This window comes from Clarias gariepinus, chromosome 6, assembly GCF_024256425.1.
Source record: "Clarias gariepinus isolate MV-2021 ecotype Netherlands chromosome 6, CGAR_prim_01v2, whole genome shotgun sequence".
Taxonomy (NCBI): domain Eukaryota; kingdom Metazoa; phylum Chordata; class Actinopteri; order Siluriformes; family Clariidae; genus Clarias; species Clarias gariepinus.
In genome coordinates, this window is record NC_071105.1 from 39,847,214 (window position 1) to 39,861,721 (window position 14,508).

The 14,508-nt window shown below is 41.2% G+C and overlaps 1 long non-coding RNA gene across 1 annotated transcript; it reads left to right on the forward strand.

Moving 5' to 3' along the window:
• The first annotated feature begins 3,965 nt into the window (after nucleotides 1–3,965).
• On the forward strand, nucleotides 3,966–6,157 carry LOC128526928 (uncharacterized). The gene is made up of 3 exons (XR_008360826.1): nucleotides 3,966–4,068; nucleotides 4,664–4,781; nucleotides 5,185–6,157. It is a non-coding gene; the product is annotated as an uncharacterized LOC128526928 (long non-coding RNA).
• Nucleotides 6,158–14,508: the final 8,351 nt, after the last annotated feature.

The window sequence follows — 14,508 nt, forward strand, 5'->3', positions numbered from 1 at the left end:
ATTATCTTATTTACTTTTTTTTCACATGTTTCTTATACTGTATATTTGGTTCTGTACAGTTATGTTATTTTATTTTAATTCTATATTTTATTTTATTCTTTCTTAGTTCAATTTACCTTCTGTTTTCCTTTTCATATTTATGTTTCTATTTCATAGTCTTTTATTTTAAGCTCAGTTGTCTAAAGCATTTCACTGCATATTGTACTGTGTATGACTGTGTATGTGACAAATAACATTTGAATTTAAGAATTGAATTTATTTTTATTATAATGATGGGCCTGTCACGTGACTGTGGGGTGAGGCCCCGCCCCCGCTGTGGTGCCGGGCCGAGACGCAGCAGCGCTCCGGGGTTTAATAATAAATCTTAAATGTTCCGTTCGGCGCGTGAACACACACACACACACACAAGCAGGAGAAGCGGATCAGCGCTGAGGTTTAAGATCATCATCTCCGCATCTGAGTGAGTGTGTGTGTGTGTGTGTGTGATGTTTAAGGGGATGAAATCCAGTGATTCATGCAGCCTAGACACCGGGCCGATGACGTCACGAAGATACCGGAAGTGAATTCCGCCGTTTGTTTGTCCCAGGCGTCATTTAACGGCTTTATTCTGCTCGTGGTGTCTAATGTGGATAGAATTATATTATTATATATTATATTGTTTAATAATATTTAATATATTCATAGGTTTTATTAACAAAATAATTATCTTACAGTTCATCATACCATCTCTTTCTCTGTTTCTCTCTGTTTTAAATATAATAATCAACCTGGACAAAAACGTTACAATAAATAAATAGGACAGTTTATTTTTTTAATTAATTCAAATCAAAGCCAACCAGCAAAAATGTTTTTGTTGTTGTTTTTTTATGATCCACTGGACAATATGGACATGATTTGTTCAGTCGATGCTAGCTGATCTAGAGATCACTCATCACAATCTGCAAAACACAGTACGGTGTCCCACAGGGTCCTGTTTTAGGTCCAGTCTCGTTTTTAATTTTTTTTATCCCTTCCACCCTTCTGCTGCTGTCATGTCATGATACAGATCCTAAATCTGCTCTCTTGCTCTGTCTGTCTGTCTCTCTCTCTCTCTCTGTTTTAAATATAATAATTGTGATTAAATATAATAAATAAACGGGACAGTCTTTGTTCATCAAAAAAATGTGTTTTTGTTTTTTTATGATCCACTGGACAATAAAAACATGATTTGTTCAGTTAAAACTCGCTGATCTAGCATTCACTCGTCATCATTGCATGAGTCTTCTAGAAACAGTGGAAAACCTTCAGAGCTTTAAGAAGTGCAGTAAGGCATCCCACAGGGTTGTGTTTCAAGTCCGGGCTAATTCTTTTTTTTTTTCATGCTTTCCACTCTTCTGTTGCTGTCATGTCATGATACAGATTCTGAACTTGCTTTTATTTGTCTTGTTTTTTTAACTAGACATTAAGAAAGGGTGAGAAGAGTGATTGTGTTCATCTGCTTTCCGATCCACTTTCGCTCTCTTTCTCTCTCACATATATTAAATCAACTTGACAATAACCTTTTAAAAAGTTACCATGACAAATTCTTTTTTTTATTATGCAGAATCAGAGCGAACCAAAAAATGTGGTCTATTATGATTTACTAGACAAGATGGATGTGATTTGTTTAGTCAATGCATGCTGATCTAGAGATCACTCGTCACCATCGCATGAGTCTCTTAATTGCAATAGAAAATCTTCAGAGCTTTTAAAACAGTTTTTTTTTAAGTACGGTGTCCCACAGGGTTCTGTTTCAGGTCCAGTGTTGTTAATTTATTTTATTTACCTTTTACTCTTCTGCTGCTGTTATGTCATGATATAAATTCTAAAGCTGTTTTCATCTGTCTTGTTTTTTCCTTAGGATAAAGAAAGTGCGAGAAGAGTGATCGTGCATCAGATCTGCTCTCTGTCTCGCGCTCTCTCTCTCTCTCTCGCTCCGGATGGTTTCCCCGGCCATGAAGGCGCTGGTGGATGCCGTATGGGTGGTGTGGAGCATTGGAGCCTCCATCTATGACTACTTCCACACTAGCGCCATGGAGGAGCGCATACACACTTTGGAGAGCGCCATCACAGTGCACGAGCACGTTATCGGCTTGCTGACCGCCGTGTTGGTGGCGCTGGTCACGTACATCCTGTTGAGGAAACACTGAAGTACAGTATGCTGCTCGGGAGACCTTACGATGGCGTGTCACATGAAAGACTGTGAAGGTTTTCTGCTGATCTGTTATTGCGGGTTACAGACTGCTACAGACCAGGGTTTGGGGTGTTACTGGGATGTGTAAGGGATTAAAGCTAGCAAGTGGGCGGGGCAGACCAAGTTTTAAAATGTGTGTGTTTTATACATCATACAGTTTTCTTGTTTGATGTGGATCATTTGATAATTTTTATGACAAGATGAATATCAGTGTCTCTAACCTCCATCATCTCACACGTTCTTTAGAACATTAGAAACGATGATGAAACATTTTGTTCAGGTGCTTTTTCTCCACTGACCTCCATCTAGAGAACTCAGTCTGTGGGTTTTAGATTGTTGTTCTGAAAGTTCTGAAATTTTTACATTCTGACATTTTGAAATACTACATTTCTGAAATAATGGATTTCTAAAAATGATTGACTTTTTGTAATCCTGAAACTTGTAATTTTTTTAATTTGGGATTTCCGACCTTTACATTTCTGCATTTGATTAACTTTGAAGATACACAAACGTGTTGCTCCTTGAAATGCAAACTTTTGTTAAATGAAGCTTCTGATGTTCTGAACTTTTTATTTTTTAGCTGCAGAAAAATGAATATGTTTAAAGAAACTTTAAAAGCTCGGGAGAAAGATCTTGACTGGACCTTTGTGTTCTTAGTCAACCTCGTCTGTCTCCATCATTGAAGAATTTTTCAGCTTGTGTAGTCGAGGGCGTGGTCAGCACTGGCTAAAGCCTCATTGAGCTGATTTAGCCTTTTTCTGTGGATCTATTTAGAGTCAGTTAGACTTTAATCATGGATGGAAGTTCGGGTGACATTATTATCAAATTGTGCCACTGTGTCCATAACATTTTCAGACATTAACATCATCTTACGTTTAACTTGTGGCATCTAAATTTAATGACTTTTTTGACCTGAGAAGTGCATTACAAAGTGTCCTTAACATTTATTGATCTACTGCTTTAAACAAGACATTGTGTAAAGTGTGGAGTGTGTCTGTAATTTATTTCATTAACACATATAGCTGTGTTCATGGAGTCCACTGTGTGTTAGACGGACTTGTTCTGTTGGCTTGATTAAGAGCAACTTAAAATATTTGTAATAAAAATATTTTTAAATACTAATGTAACTTTTGTAATCATTCATTAAAACTAAATTGAACTCCTTTAGAAGATAAGGACAGGAATGTTAAGATAAGGAACAGAACGTTAGACGCTTCCATAAACCGTGAGCTACAACACATTAACTCCTTTTAAATCTTTGTTTAACAGACTTAAAATTCCAACAGGTGTGGGGGCCCTTCCTTCGCTTTTTTCATATACATTTATAGTTTGATTCCTTTTCTATTTAATCGTTTGTTTGTTTGTTCTCTTTTCCCTTTTTGTTGTTGTACACAAACTAAAAGACTTCCAGCTCCAGGTTCTTTTTTCTTTTTTTAGTTTCTCTCCTTTGTTGTGCCTGGCGTCTAGCCTTTCCTTGTACTTGTAAAGCTGGCTTGGAGCTAGGGAGGGGTGGGGTGGGTGTTATAGGGATTTATAAGGAGGTTTTTAACATTACATGTCTATCCTGTAATATCCCTGTTATAAAATCAATAAAAATATTGTTGAAAGGATAAATCTTTGTTTAAATTTAACAGCAAACACAATTTCTTTTTAGAGGAAATAAGTTTCATTTCTAAAGGAATGAAAATGAAACAGGTATGAGCAAACAGTGAAACGGGATTGGCTGCGGTGTTTAGAGAGGAAGCTTTTATTGCTTTTTTATTGTCCCTCCACATAACACTATCACATGTAACACCCAGACCAGCAGAGAAGGAACACAACGCAGATAATTAACACAACATCGACATCACCAGCAGGTCAGTGAAACACCTTTTAATGTATATTAAACAGTATAGATATGATAGATATCATTTTGTTATAATGTCTATAACACTTTATCTTTTACTCAAAGAGAGAGAGAGACATCAAGAGAAGTATTCTGTACTGCAATAAAGAAAGTGAGGCATTTCTTCTTGTTTTGTAGGGCAAAAAGAACAATTAAACAGGTCTTAATGTTTTCAAAAGGCTTCCAAAACTAGCGCAAAAGAGGGAGAGAGAGACAGATAGGTGTTGACAGTCTTGGAAAAAAGTCTATCCAGCTGTTTAATCACTTCTAGCGGTAGACATGTAGATGGGAGATGTTTGTCCCTGACACTTTTTTGGATATTCCATCAGCTCTTCGGTGCACCAAGCTTTGGATCTCCTCCCAGTAGGTCAGCTCATGGTTGTCATGGATTTATTCAAAGGCACACAGTCATGGAAAATCAGGCAGCAGGGCAGCTGCAGTCCCAGTATGATGTGACTCAAAACCAGTTCCTCGAAGCGCTTCATTCCAATAAAAAGGGAAGTCATTTAAGCACGCTGCAGTGGAATGCTTACTCATCTTTATGTCTCTATGCTTGTTGTCTTTAGGCTGTTGGGGGAAGTTACCTTGGCCAGTGACGCCGTCAGTAGTGAAGATGTCAGTAAAGGCCTGTGGCAGTTGTCCATGATGATCTGGATGACCTTCCATGTGTGTCCTGGGTCCAAGGTGTTGTGAAAGTGATTGTTCACTCAAGTGTGAGACTGTCCGATCAGGAATCACAAAGGACAGCGTGTTTAATGCTGAGCAGGGTTCGACTGTCCCTGATGGGTCGCCTGTTAATGGGATAACATGGATATAGATTAGATGTGGTAACAGTTGCACGAGAATTGCATGAAGTCGACCGGTGCTGTAAAAACAAAGTGTGCAAGTACTTTATATTGAAAAGAAAAACATTTTCTAAAAATTTGATTAGTGATTGAAACTGCACCTCCCCAAACTTTAATGGGCGAGTGTGCGGTGAAAACACGGTATTGCACTCCTACCGACATGATTAACATGATTATTTTTTTTTAATTAAATGAAGATTTGTTTCCTGAATCTGAACATCTCAGTGTTTTGCGTTCCTCAGGTATCAGAGTGACAGGTCGGTGATAGAGTCCTCGTTTTTGCTCCCATCATGATATTGCTTGATGCTACGTATCTTGCCTGGAGTATTGGATCTACCATCTATGACTACAGCAACAAAAATCAAGATCAGGAGCAAATGAAGAAGCTGAATGCGTTCTTAATGATTCAGCAGAACCAACTTCAGGTGCAAGGGAACCTCATTGAACACCAACAGAAAACTATTAACATGATGTTTGTTCTACTGATGATCACCTTAGTACTGCTGATCGTGTGTCTGCTGCTGTTAATAAGCATCTTCAAATATCTTATCATAGATTCGTCGCCGTTGAACATTGTTAAACGCTATCATTAGCAGATTCATTTTGATATATACATAAGCTTATGTATAAGCTATATACTTTCTGTTCTCTCACTCTTTTATTCTCTCTTTTTTGATGTTATGAACAAAAGAATTATAAGCAGTGGTGTTGTGATGTTACCAAGAAACTACAAAGAAACATAAACTAAAGAGTGATAGTTATATTAATGACATGGTATTATGCTATAGAAAATAATTGATAAAATGTATCAATGAGTTCATTAATTAAATGTCTGATTATTCGGATTTAGGAAATCAATGGTTCCTATTGTAGGATTGTTGTGACATACGAGTTTTCTACAGATTATAACACTTTCCTTTCTGTGAGTACAAACGCTTTGGAACTGGGGTTTTACCGCTGGATCAAATCTAACCTCAAACATAAATTACAAATGGATCATATGAGCTTTTTGTGAATCGCTTTATTTTAGCAGGCTGGAGATTCTTAGTGCAGTGGTAGGAACCCTCAGATAGCTTTTATTAAGATATGGAAAGTGTCATGATACACGTACACACACACACACACACACACACACACCAGCAGCTGGGCACACTATGGAGTCAGATCGGTGTCAAAACTCACAAATAAATGTCACACAATATGAATAAACCGCTCCCCATTTGTGAACATCTTTGCATTTGTGTGTGGATTTTTGAGAGAATATAGTCAGAATCTGCTTCCGTACCTGCTGAAGAAAAAGAGAGAAAACAACAGAAGACACAAAAGCAGAGAAATTGCAGCCACAACCATCATCTGTATGATTCGCAGTAAATCATAAATCCTAAAACCTTTTGAGCAGCGCACATAATAAAATATTTTGAAATAAACATTTTGTTTTGGAGCAACTGCAAAGACAGTGTGTGTGTGAGCACCTGTTCCCATATGGAAATGTTTATTAAAAAACACCTGTGATTCTTATATGTTCCAACAGAATATTGTAAGGGAAATATATGTTGCAAAAACCACATATGCAAAATGCATAATATTTATGTATTTTCAGTCATATATGTTATCTATGTCCTACACATGACTAAAGCCTTATTGATTTTTATGATGCTAAACAGTGTGCTTTAGTTTTCTAAATTGGATTCTTCTCCACTGGTAAGAAACCTCCACTCTGTCTCTCCTTCCTCTGTGTCTTCCTGCACCCTATCATCCCTCCCAGACCCAGACTCCTTCCCCTCTCTACCACTAGAGACAGCGACTGAAACTTTCCTCTCCTCTCTCCTCATCAATAGATCTCCTTTGCCCACTGTCATCTAAACCAAGGAAGACATCTTGTCCTGCTCCTTGGCTATCTGATGTACTGCACAACAACAGGAGAGAATTAAGAACTGCAGAGAAAAGATGGAAGAAATCGCAACTTCTCATCTCATCTCTTACCAGACTCTTCTCTCCAAATTCTCATATGATGTGACTTCTGCCAAAACCATCTTCTTCAGAGAAAAGCTGGAAGCCTCTGCACATGATCCTGACAAACTCCACAACATTTTCTTCACACTACTTAACCCACCGACTCCTCCTGCCCCTTCCTCTCTGACTGCTGACGATTTTGCCACATTCTACGATGGGAAGATTGCAGCAATCCGCCAGTCCTTCGCTTCCAACCAAACTCCTACAGCAGAACCTCAGGACCTTCCCTTCCCTCCCTAAGCAGAATTCTCCAACCTGTCATCTGATGAGGTTCAGCAGATCATCTCGTCATCTAACCCCACCACCTGTTCATTAGACCCAATCCCTTCCACAATGCTCCAGGCCATCTCACAAGACCTCCTTCCCTTCACCACAACCATCATTAACAATTCCATATCATCTGGTCATGTTCCTGCTGCTTTTAAGAAGTCAAGGGTTATTCCCATTCTCAAGAAACCCTGCCTGGACCCATCAGAAGTTTACAATTATCGCCCCGTATCACTTCTCTCTTTTATTTCCAAAATTCTTGAAAGAACTGTTTATAACCAAATGTCTCTTTATCTCTCACAGAACAACCTTAATGATCCCAACCAATCTGGATTCAAAGTGGCACATTCTACAGAGACTGTCCTTCTGTCAGTCACTGAGAAGCTCTATGCTGCTAGATCTGCTATCATCTGTCCTCATCCTCCCGGACCTGTCAGCTGCATTTGACACACACAAGATTCTAACCAAGATTCTATTACCACAAGATTCTATTATCTATTCTTACAAGCCTTGGAATTTGTGAAACAGCGTGGCAATGGTTTGCTTCTTACCTAGAAGATAGGTCATATGAGGTAACATGGAGGGGATCTACATCTGCCCCACGTAGACTCTCTACTGGTGTCCCGCAGGGCTCAGTACTTGGTCCTCTTCTGTTCTCCCTCTATACCTCTTGGTAAGGTCATATCATCACATGGATTTTCATACCATTGTTATGCAGATGACACCCAACTTACTCTCTCCTTTCCTCCCTCTGACACTCAGGTTTCCACCCGGATCTCAGCATGTCTGGCAGACATCTCATCCTGGATGGCTGCTCATCAGCTGAAGCTCAATCTCAGTAAAACAGAACTGTTGTTTATCCCTTGTGACTCATCCCCATGTCAAGACCTTGTGATATCCCTGGACAACAACCAAATCACTCCTTCAACCACTGCCCGCAATCTTGGGGTAACCGTGGACAATCATCTGTCATTTTTCCCACACATCGCTAACCTTACTCGCTCTTGTAGATTTCTTCTTTACAATATCAGAAGAATTTGCCCATTTCTTTCTTCACAGGCTACTCAGGTGCTTGTTCAGTCCCTTGTTATTTCAAGACTGGACTACTGCAACTCACTCCTGGCAGGCCTGCCTCTGTCCACGATTCGTCCTCTGCAACTGATCCAGAATGCAGCAGCACGTCTCGTTTTTAACCTTCCCAAGTTGTCCCACACCTGTAAGGCAAATAAACTCCTCCGCTCCCTGCACTGGCTTCCTGTAGCTGCCCACATTAAATTCAAAACGCTGATGCTTGCCTACAAAGCTAAAAATGGCCCAGCACCCACTTACCTCTCTGCTCTAATCACACCACGCACTGCACCACGTTCCCTCCGATCCACCAGCACTGCTCGCCTCATTCCACCATCTCTCAGGCATCGAGGGCGGCATTTATCCAGGCTCTTTTTTGTTCTGGCACCTAGGTGGTGGAATGAACTTCCTCTAGATGTTCGTACAGCTGAGACTTTGACCTATTTAAACGACGACTCAAGACGCATCTGTTTCTCCAGTACTTAAATTAACCCCCCCACCCCAAAAAAAAACCCTCTTCCCAGTTGTGTTGGACTAATGGCACTTAGTTATTAACCTAGTTAACCCAGTGTAAGTATGTATCCAATGATGTAAACTTTAAAGCACTTTTTGTAAGTCGCTCTGAATAAGAGTGTCTGCCAAATGCCTAAATGTAAATGTATTCAGGGTATTTTGTTTTTCCTGGGCAAAGTTCTGTTTGCTATCAAGTTGGAATTGTACTTATGAGGAGTATAAATTGATTGTATGTCACTTTTCTTAAGTTGAAATAAAAGTGGTCCATTGCAAATTTGTATGTCATTGACTGAAATCATATATAATTAGTATATGCAGACATATCTTAATATTGACTTAAATTATGTATAATAATTATATGTAGATTTATAGTAATTTAATTGCTGTAAGGAATTGTAAATAAGGAATTAGGTGGAATCATATAAAGTTTAAAGAGCAGGCACACAATTTCCCTATTAAAACAATATGAAATCTGTATGAAACATAAACAAAATGTAAATAAATCCTATATGACTTTTATTAGATTAGCATACAATGCAGTATAAGCACTTTACATGATTTGTATATGAATATTAGTAATTTCCTTTATTTTTTACTAATACCATACATATTTGCACACTATTGTCATGTAAAACTCATATAAGACTTCATACAGTATTTATATATGACCCAAAAAATCCCCTACAAGTTGTATGTGTGCTTTTTAGTATGAAAGTGGCCATAATCGGTCTAATTTTGCATCAGACATGTATTGGGCTTACATGAAACATAGAATGTAATTCTGACCTGTTTAAGTAAGGAATATATATGATTGCTTTATATGAATCATGCAGGTTTTTTTCATATGGGTTCGTACACCAGTGTGAACGTTTGTGTGCACACCTGTGTGTGTGAGCGCGCGTGTGTTTATAAGGCTCCTCCATGTAAATGTTTAATAGTGTGTGTGGGGAACCACAGTCCCGCTCCGCAAGGCATGGAGCAGACACGGCGGAGACATGGGCCCCAGACATCCAGAGGCCCCCCAGAGCACATGAGTCCCAGGAGAACCACAGCAGGGACAGCCCCCCCACCCCGAAAGGGGCAGCGGAGAGCCCAGAGGGGGGTCATCCAGCAGCCCCAGTGAAGACGCCCCAGGGGGCCGTGGCGACAGGACCGCAGGCTCCGCCGGTCATCCACTCCGAGGCAGTCCGGTCCCTGGGTCCAGAGATCCCAGGGCCCCTCCACCCCCCAGCCGGTGCCCAGCCAAGCCAGGAGAGCCAGATCCCGCCCAGCGACCGCCGCGAGTGAGCCAGCGCTCACCCGAGCGCCCCGCCCCGGAGCGAGAAACCAACAACCCACCAGCGGCTGGGGGCACCCCACAGCTGGGTGTGGTGGCAGATCAGGGGGGGCCTGGGATTTTGAGAGAGGTGGAGTCTAGGACCTGACCTGACACCTAAACGTAGACAGCCAGGCACACATATACACAAGCATACATTCCCACCCTCATACACACAAACAAATATTCACACACTCACACATGTAGACACACAAAAATAGACACAGTATACACGGACTACGGTTCAGAAGATCCCAGGTTCAAATCCCACAACCACCAAGTTGCCACTGTTGGGCCCTTGAGCAAGGCCCTTAATGCTCAAATGTGTAATGAAATGAATAATAAGATAAGAATTATTTCTGGATAAGAGCGTCTGCCTAAATGTTGTGGGGCCAGGGGTAGCTCAGTGGTTAAGGCATTGGACTACGGTTCGGAAGATCCTAGGTTCAAACCCCACAACCACCAAGTTGCCACTGTTGGGCCCTTGAGCAAGGCCCCTAACCCTCAACTGCTCAGATGTGTACTGAGGTAAAAATGTAAGTTGCTCTGGATAAGAGCGTCTGCCAAATGACTAAATGTAAATGTAAATGTACACACTCACACTCCCCATATACCCACTTCCCTCCGCCGTGGGGACAGAAAGACCCCCCCCCCGGTCCCCGCAGCAGCGGAAAGGACCACCAGCCCAGACCCTGACCGAACGGCCAGCTCCTCCTCTCAGACCCCGGCCCTGGACCGCGGACAGAGAACGGGGGTGTGGAAAAAAAGAAGACCCCCGCTTCGCTCCGCCTGCTCTAATGTAGTGTTGGTGTGTGTTGTTCTAAAGTGCGTTAAAACAAGGGAGGGGCAAGACACTAACCACCCTCCGGCAGCTCGTGTCAGCTCTGCCCCTCCCAAGAACCCTAAATCTCTATGTGCCACTTAAAATTGGGAAGTGGGCACTGGCACCCTAGGTAAGGCTGATTAAACAGCCCGCCCTCTGGACGCCATTCAGTGTGCCCACCCAAGGCCCTATATGTATGTGTAACATGACAGTAAGTAATGAGAGTGTCTAAGATGTGATATAAAATTGAGATGCAGGTGGTCAAAAGGAGATAGGGGAGGAAAACCTCCCCTGCATCCCAGCAACACCCCCGCACCCCAAAGCCCTACCTGAATGGTGTTGTCATGGAGCGGGAGGAGGGAAGCATCGGGGATGGGGAGGAAATAATCAGAGGGGGCAAGTACCCCCCCCCCTTTGGAACCAGCTCCCCTACTGACCCCCATAGGCACCCCGTTGCCCAAAAATCCGCCCAGAGCCGGGGGCCCAGGCCCATCCAAACCAGGGCCCATGGCAGCGGCCCCACCGGCCACCGCAGAGCCCGGGGCAGCCCACCAGGCCCCACAACAGAGGGGAAAAAAAAAACTACTCCCACCCCCACATTCAGTCGACTCCCAGACTACATAGAACAAGAAATCTCTCTAATGACACTCGATTGAGCGACACACTAACGGAATCACTGCTGTAAAGTAAAAATAAAACCTGCATTTTACCTTTGAAAAGAATCGCGACAGAGCAGTGTTTTTGTGTAGAGCAGAGAAAGAGTGTGTGTGTGCGTGTGTGTGTGTGTGGCACGGTGTCCGTTTTTTTTTTTGACTGACAAGCTGAAATAAAATAGGTAAGTACAGATAATTGTGTGCAAATGTAAGGAGTATAAGTAAAAAGTCGGCTGAAAAATAATTACTCCAGTAAAGTATAGATACCCAAAATTTCTACTTGAGTAAGGTAACGAAGTATTTGTACAGGAAGGTAGTGAAGGACCTCAGCCATCCCAACAATGGACTGTTCTCTCTGTTGCGGTCTGGGAAGCGATTCCGCTCCCTGAAGGCCAATACAGAGAGACTGAGGAGGAGCTTCTTCCCGCAGGCGATAAGGTCTCTCAACCACAACACACCACACAGGAGTTAATGTCTTTTAAACATTGACACTGACTGGACAATTATGGACACATTCATGCAATACATAGTTACATATCTGAAACCATTGCACATGACACTTTCATAAGTCATTTTCATAAGTCACTTTTCATACAGTTTGTTTATTTTACTAGTTACATTTATTTTCGTTCATATTTCATTTCTTTTCATTAGTATTTATTCCTTATACATAGTTTTTATTTTCTTTTTTAAGTCACCCGCGGTCGTACAAGCATTTCACTGCATATCGAACTCTGTATGACTGTGTATGTGACAAATAAAATTTGAATTTGAATTTACTTCGTTACTTGACACCTCTGATATTCGGTACTTGTAAACCAAGACTTGTTTGTTTTAAATTTATTAAAAATCTTTACTCGACTTGCGGAACACTCGCAAATTGCGTTACTCGCAATCTGAGGTTTTACTGTACTACATTTTTGAAATAATGGAGTTCTAAAAATGATTGACTTTTTGTAATACAGAAATTTGTAATTTTTTTAATTTAGGATTTCCAAACTTTACATTTCTGCACTTGATAAATTTTAAGGATACACAAGTGCGTTGCTCCTTGAATTGCAAACTTTTGTTAAATGAAGCTTCTGATGTTCTTAACTTTTTCTTTAAAAATTTTAACTGCAGAAAAAATTCAATTCAATTCAATTCAATTTTATTTGTATAGCGCTTTTAACGATTTACATCATCACAAAGCAGCTTTACACAATCAAAAGAACTAAGTTTGTATGAAATGTGAATGTGTATGAATCAAAATGATATGATTGTCCCTGATGAGCAAGCCTAGGACGACGGCGACAGTGGCAAGGAAAAACTCCCTGAGATGGTAATAGGAAGAAACCTTGAGAGGAACCAGACTCAACAGGGAACCCATCCTCATCTGGGTGAAAACAGATAGCAGGGATTGATGTGCATAATAATATGCGAGACTGGAAGTTCAATATAAGAGGAGATGTGTAAGATTAAAGTCCAGTTTGTTCCTGGAGGCTCAGGTAGACTGTGAAAAATTTCAGTCCTAAACTATTGAGCGACTGAAGTCACAGGTCCTCAGAGAACAGCAGTCTGCATCAGTCGAGGACAGGACCACCTTCATGGAAAAGTGGAACCAACCCCAGTCACCACACGCATTCCAGGCAGACCACACGGGGGGAATCCATGTGATAAGATCTCCAACCAGAAGCAGGACTCCAGGATGAGTTAGAGAGGTCCAGCGGGCAGAGGGGGTCTGGATCACTGGCAGCTCAGGACGACATGTATAGCTCGACAGAGAGATAGGTAGAGGAAATAGGAGAGAGGGAGAGAGAGAGAGAGAGGAGAGAGCAGAAAAGGAGAGAGCAAAGAGATGGAGAAATAACAGTTAGGTATGGTCACAATCGAACAATGTAAAAAGTGAATGTATATTTAGTGTAGAGTGCAAGCAGAGACTCCGGCAGGACTAACTATGACAGCATAACTAAAAAGGGAGAGCCAGAAGGAAACACAAACATGAGGGCTTCCAGAGATGTAAGGCAACCAATCACCTCACCGTCAACAAACCTGAGTGATCAATGAGAGTGGGGAAGACAGCATCCAAACATACCAGTTCACCTAATACTCTACGTCCATGAGTCCCCCAGATCTGCTCCTTTACCTAAGGATAATCTATTTATAAAAATGCTTGGCTAAATAAATAGGTTTTTAGCCTGGACTTAAACACTGAGACTGTGTCTGAGTCCCGAACACTATTTGGAAGACTATTCCATAACTTTGGGGCTTTGTAAGAAAAAGCTCTGCCCCCTGCTGTAGTTTTAATAATACGCGGTACTGACAAGCAGCCTGCATCCTTTGATCGAAGTAGGCGTGGCGGATTGTAAGACACTAGCAGTTCACTCAGATACTGCGGCGCGAGACCATTTAATGCTTTATACGTCAAGAGTAGTATTTTAAAATCGATGCGAAATTTCACAGGAAGCCAATGCAATGTAGATAAGATAGGGGTTATGTGCTCATATCTTCTGGTTCGAGTGAGGACTCTCGCTGCTGCATTCTGGACTAATTGAAGCTTGTTTAAGCACCTAGTTGAACAACCAGACAGTAAGGCGTTACAATAATCCAACCTAGACATGATAAAAGCATGAACTAGTTTTTCTGCATCGTTCAGTGACAGTATATTTCTTATCTTGGCAATATTTCTGAGGTGAAAGAATGCTATCCTGGTAATATTATCTACATGTGCTTCAAATGAAAGGCTTGAATCTATAATCACACCGAGGTCTTTTACTGTTGCACTTGATGGAACAGAAAGGCCATTTAAAATCACATTGTGATCAGAAAGCTTACTTCTAGCTGCTTGTGGTCCTATGACTAGAACTTCTGTCTTATCAGGATTAAGCAGAAGGAAATTAATTAGCATCCAATCTCTTATGTCCTGCACACATTG